The sequence below is a fragment of the Gymnodraco acuticeps genome, unplaced genomic scaffold, assembly GCF_902827175.1.
Source record: "Gymnodraco acuticeps unplaced genomic scaffold, fGymAcu1.1, whole genome shotgun sequence".
In the NCBI taxonomy this organism is placed as follows: Eukaryota; Metazoa; Chordata; class Actinopteri; order Perciformes; family Bathydraconidae; genus Gymnodraco; species Gymnodraco acuticeps.
Genome location: NW_022991443.1, coordinates 2690740 through 2697270, shown reverse-complemented (window position 1 = coordinate 2697270; position 6531 = coordinate 2690740).

The window sequence follows — 6531 nt, the reverse complement described above, 5'->3', positions numbered from 1 at the left end:
GCCATCGCCTATCGGCCAATATATGAACTGCAGTGTGTGGCACTTCCTTATTGGCTTCCCGGCTCTACCCCACAGTTTGCCGCTTGGAGCCAACACATCAAACTTGTCTAAGCACCTCGCCGACCGGTATCCAGAGCTGTTTAAAGAATTTAAAGACAGACAGGTTAGCGAATGTGATAGATAACATAATTACATCATGCCTTCAAATCTAAGTCAAACAAGTGTAATTTATTTTGTGACAAACGAACGTTTTCGTAGTTTGACGAGGCAATGATAACTGTCTAATATGGCTATCTTTTTAGCTAACTTACCAATGTGGCTAACATCTGCAATATACATTTTGTCAATAATTATTTATATTACATGTTAATAAAATATTAAAAAAATTATATTTTATAAAACAAAAAAGTTGTTTGAGATGATGCTTAATTTTATTTAATACGAATTCTTGACATTTATTTTGTTTATTGGTCTCATTGTTTAAAAGTTTGTGTTATGGTTATGGTTCTGGTGTGAAATAAAGCACAATAATTACATTTAAGACTGTTTCCCTTTTTTTAAGAAAAGTATTGAAATCGCAATTCTTGACTTGGTATCGGTATCGAAACCAAAATGTTGGTATCGTGACAACACTACTCGAGAGGTGAATTGAGGGCCGAGGTCAGAGACTATGTCAGAAGGGATTCCATGTAGCCGGAAAACGTGTACAGAGAGGAGTTGGGAGGTCTCCAGGGAGCTTAGGAAGAGCTACAAAGTGGGCAGACTTAGAGAACCTGTCAACAATGGTGAGAATTGTGGTGTTACCCTGGGAGGGAGGCAGGCCGGTAACAAAGTCCAAGGCGATATGTGACCAGGGATGACTAGGGATGGGTAGAGGCTGGAGCAATCCTGCAGGTGTTTGGTGGGAGGACACAGTGCACTACAAGACATCTATCAATATGTGTGTACAGTATACCTCCACCATTAACTGTCGTATTCTGCAAATTTCTTATACTATCTACATACATCTTATATAAGAGTATAATACATATGTATAATATCAGTTAAAATAAGTGCTTCAACATAGTTAACATTGCTGGAGGTATACACAAAGTTTTTCATTCATTGCATAACTACACCGTTTGTGTATATGATATGTCAATAAACCTTAGAAAATCTTGAAATCTTGAAAGGGATGTGCAAAATAGTCATTATATACAGTCTTTAATTAACTATTAGTAGAGAATAACGAGTAATGAATATACTTTATAGGGATCCTATTAATATCTAATAATAAAAATAATGAAATTCAATAACATGCTTTAACCACTAGGTGTCCCTTTATATCAGCTGTGCACCTTTATGGTGTAAATACAGCCTATCTACCAATTGGATCAAATATAAAAGTCAGCCGAATTAGTGTTGATACTGCAAGGAGACGTATTGTGTGAAAAGAAATGTAAGATGTTGTTTAATGGCTGATATATTTATGATCCATGTCACGTTTTCAGTGTTGGCGGCAGTTCCTCATGTTTGTCTAGAAGCAGGGGCGGACTGGCCATCTGTAGAATCTGGAGAACCACAGAACGGCCGGCCGTCAAGGTCCGTTGACGGCCGGCCGGCCCTTTAAAAAAAAAAAAAATAGTTTAACGTCATCATTTAAATTGCACTGACGGCCGACAGAGGGCGCTAATGCAGTTGTGTGGTTCTTATCTGTCAAATAATCACACACGAAGAAGAAAAAAGACCGGCCACACAAAGCGAAGGGATTAGACGCCGCGGCAGACAGGGAGAATGAAAAAACATTGATACAAATCAAAGAAAAGAAAAAGAAAAAGGTGGGGCCGAGAAGGCAAGAGAGAAAAAGGTGAAGTCACTCGCAGGTGAAGCATATCAATGTCGCAAATTGACAGACCTTTTTGGCAGCAGCGCTGCTACAAGCACTATCATCAGCAGCTTAGAACAAGTGCAAGATGATGAAGAGAATGATGAGGGCGCGAGTTCAGATATACAGCCAGCCTCCTGCGTTCATGATGAGGGACAGAGAGTTGAGCTGCTGGAAGAACCAGCTCAACTGGCACACGTGCAGGGCAAGAGCAAGAGGTGGGTGAGAATTATCCCTTGAACTCAGTGGCGTTTTCTCCTGGAGGCCAAGGGAAGCCAGGCTTCCCCTGTTTTTTTGGATTGTAGTTATAATTTTAATAAATAAATAAAAACACTTTGTTTAGTTTCGGTAATTATTCTGCCGGCCCATCTCTCCCCCATTCTCATTGAGTATTTTACAAAGAGTGAAACAGTGCCCCTCTAGATGTTATGATGAAACAGTATTGCACTCTCTGTTGCGAGAGGAGGCTAGCCAAAATTGGCTTCCCTTGTTGAAAAGAAATTGAGGGATTGACCAATCAGATGAGGCTCACGTCATGCCTCACAATCCAATCAAATCGCATCAACTTCAGTTCGTACTGTAACTGTCATCACCACCCTTAAAAAGTAGTAAGCAACTGAAGCAATTGCAATTATGGAGGGTGGAGAATTTCATCAAAAAATAATTGTACTAAACTTCCGCTACAGCAGCAACTAAAAATGAAATCTGATGACAGGCCAATGCCCAAACTGGACCTGTGTACAGAGAGGAAAAAAGGAGCGAATCGGACGTAAAACTTTAAATAATAAACAGCGAATTTCTAACATTTGATATTTCATGTGGCCGGACTGGGTCAGTTTCCAGGTCTGAATTTTAGTCCCAGTCCGCCCCTGTCTAGAAGTCTTCTCATCAGGGCTCTATAAATAGAGAACTACGGCAGATATGTAATATTTAATGCAGCCGAACCGTGTATTACAATGCCGTTATGTGATGACCTCCAAAGAGAAAAGCAAGCACACTCGGAATAAAGTGTTTTCGGTCTGTTTCCGGTATTTGTTTATGACGATGTGATGTGAGATGTGAGACTGGAATTGCACAGGGGAAAATAATGTATCTATGCCACAATTTTAGATGCGGATTTTGTTAAACTAATAAGTTTGCGCTGTGGACCAACACTATACATTGACGGGGAAGGGGGTAGCAATAAAGATTACACCATTAAACTGTTACACAACATAACATAAATAATATCGATAGCAGCGTCCCTAGCAACCACCTTGGTAACAATGAAAACGTTGTATCGACACAATTTCCTGAAGTAATCTTCGTAATAACTAGCAAACTAAAGATCATGTACATCCACTGCACACATAATCTGAAATAACAACTCATATGTCTCGCATCAAAAAACATCAAAACGCATTTTAATGGCCAAACAAACTTTAAAATAGGCATTTTCCACCGAGAATAAAACGAAGTTCGGCCATGTTTTTTTTTTCTGCAAGGAGAAATGTGAAGATCACGTGACATAGGAATTATTGCAGCCAATTACAGCCATTGGAATGAATGGTGAAAAAAAACGTAGGGATCTTACAATTTCAGAGGCGTTTTTGTAGAAATACTACGTCCTACGTTGTGGACCAACGTAGTTATTACACGTTTTTTTTATGAGACTGGGTTGGAGGGACTGGTGAGCGGAGCAAAACACACCTTTAGACGTCAACTAACACATTTAGCTATGGCACTGTCGTGTGTATATATATATATATATATATATATATATATATATATATATATACATTGAATTATTCAATTTGATAATATGTAATCAACTTAGGCATCCCTCCCAAAAAAAAAAATAAAAAAATTCATAACTCATGTTCGAATACATGAATAATTATTCGAATACCTGAATAATTTCGAATATTCGATTAATCGTTCCCATCCCTACTGGATAGAGCATCAGGCTTTACATTCCGGGAACCTGGACGGTATATGCGACTAAAGTTGAAACAACTAAAGAAGAGTTCAGCCGTTTCGCTGACTGGATGTAGGCGAGATTTTTGTGGTCTGTCCAGACCAGGAATGACTGCTTGCTGCCCTCGAGCCAGTGTCTCCACTCCTCTAACACCAACTTTACTCCCAGAAGCTCCCTGTTTCCAACATCATAATTGCGCTCAGCAGGAGAGAGGCGGCGTAAAAAGAAGGCACAAGGATGGAGGATGTTATTAGAACCAGCTGTTTGCGACAAGACAGCTCCCACACCAATGTCTGACGCATCAACCTCCACAACAAACTGCTTCTCAGGGTCTGGCTGGATGAGGATGGGAGCAGAGGTGAACAGGGACTTGAGTTTGCGAAAAGCCTCATTTGCCTCTGGGGTCCATAAGAACTTAATGTTGACAGAGGTGAGTCTTGAGAGGGGTGCAGCAACCTTACTGAAGTTCCTGATGAAGCGGCGGTAATAATTGGCGAAGCCCAGAAACCTCTGAAACTCCCTCCTCGTAGTAGGGGTTGGCCACTCCACCACAGCCTCGATCTTTCCAGGATCTGCCTCCACTCTGCCTTGCCTGATGATATAGCCCAGGAAGCTGATCCGGTTCTGGTGGAACTCACACTTCTCAGCCTTGACATAGAGCTTGTTCTCCAGCAGTCTCTGAAGCACCAGGCGGACATGGTTCTCGTGTTCCTCCTGGTTCTTGGAGAACCGTACATAATCGTTTATGTACACAAAGACAAAGCGGTTAAGGAAATCACGCAGGACATCGTTGACCAGAGCCTGAAATACTGCTGGAGCGTTAGTGAGACCAAAAGGCATGACTAGGTACCCAAAATGACCTAAGGGAGTGTTGAAAGCCGTCTTCCATTCATCCCCTTGAAGGATACGGATGGTGATAGGCGTTCCTAAGGTTAAGCTTGGTGAACATGGTTGCCTCTTGGAGAGGTTCAAAAGCAGAGGTGAGAAGGGATAATGGGTACTTGTTCTTAACAGTGATGTTGTTTAACCCACGAAAGTCAATGCAAGGTCGCAGTGACTTATCCTTCTTGCCAACGAAAAAGAACCCGGCACCCACGGGGGAGGAGGAAGGACGAATAATCCCAGCAGCCACTGAGTCAGTGATATATAGCTCCATAGCCTCTTTCTCAGGACAGGTTGTAGAGGCGGCTGGTGGGTAGAGGAGCCCCAGGAAACAGATCTATGGAGCAGTCGTAGGGCCGGTGAGGAGGAAGGGAGAGAGCCCTCTCCTTGCTGAAGACCAATCTCAGGTCGTGGTAGGTCGTAGGGACTCCAGTTAAGTCTACAGAAGCAGCAGAGCAGAAGGCAGGGTTTGGGGAGACAGAGACAGGAGGCACGGCAGATAACAGGCAGTTAGCGAGACGAGACGGTAACCCAATGCCAGAGGTGTGGAAGGTGCAGAGATTACCTTTAACTGGATGAGCTCTCTGTGGTTGCCAGAGGTGATCAATGTCAAAAGGGGCTGACTGTGCTGTTACAGAGGAAATTATTTGCCCATTAAGTGCATAGGCTGTTAGAGGTTCATCTAAAGGCTCCAGGCAGAGTCCCAGCTGTTCAGCTAGCTCAAGGTCCAAAAAACTATCCTCAGCACCAGAATCAATGAGGGCTTGGAGAGGCAAAGTCATAGTGTTAACACAGATCTTGGCGGGTATTAGAAAACGACTTAAAGAAGGGGGTAAAGATGATGGCTGTCGACTCGTCAGGACCCCCAATCTCACTGACGAGCTCCCTCGTTTGGGCATACTGGACAGTTGGCAATGACATGCCCGGCGTTGCCACAATACATGCATTGGCCAGCACACATCCGGCGCTGATGCTCCTCTGGAGAGAGTCTAGCACGCCCCAGTTGCATAGCCTCCTCGTGAGAAGAGGTGAGAAAACGGAGGGAGACTTAAACACTGAGGGGACAGGGTAGGTGGAAAAACTGGGCTTACTGTGTGAGACTGGTGGATTGCGCTGTGTCCGCTCAGCTCGGCGCTCCCGCAAACGACAGTCTAGGCGGGACACCAAGGAAATCAGATATGGGAGATCCGCTGGAACATCTCGTGCTGCCAATTCATCCCGGAGCTGATCCTTTAATCCTCTCAAAAACACTGCCTTGAGAGCCGCCTCGTCCCATCGAGCCTCTGCAGCGAGTGTGTGAAACTCAATGGAATACTCACCCACAGTCCGGTTTCCTTGTTGTAAACTGAGCAGCTGATTCTCGGCGGAGCCAGAATAATTGGGATGATCAAAAACAGCAGAAAAACGATCTGAGAAGCATTCAAAATGCAGAGAGTCATAATCCACTGAAGAGCTCAAAGCCTCTGCCCAGGTTAAAGCCTTGCCACAGAGCAAACTCAGAATATAATTAATCCTGGTAACATCAGCGGCAAACGAAACAGGACGCTGGCGAAAAACCTTGTTGCACTGAAAAAGAAATCCTCTGCATTTCTCCACCTCTCCGTGGAATGGCTCAGGGTCGGTGATGGAAAAATCCTGGCGTGGAGTAGGAAAAATAGCTGGATTGGGAGTGGCATGAGAAGCTGCAGCAGAGGTAGTTAGAGCTGAGATCTGGCAAGCTAACTCAGACATGATGAGCCATGGATTGATTGCTCTCTACTAACGCCCGAATGAGTTGGTCGTGTTGACCCAGAAGGGAACCCTGACTAGACAAGGCTTGATGGACAGT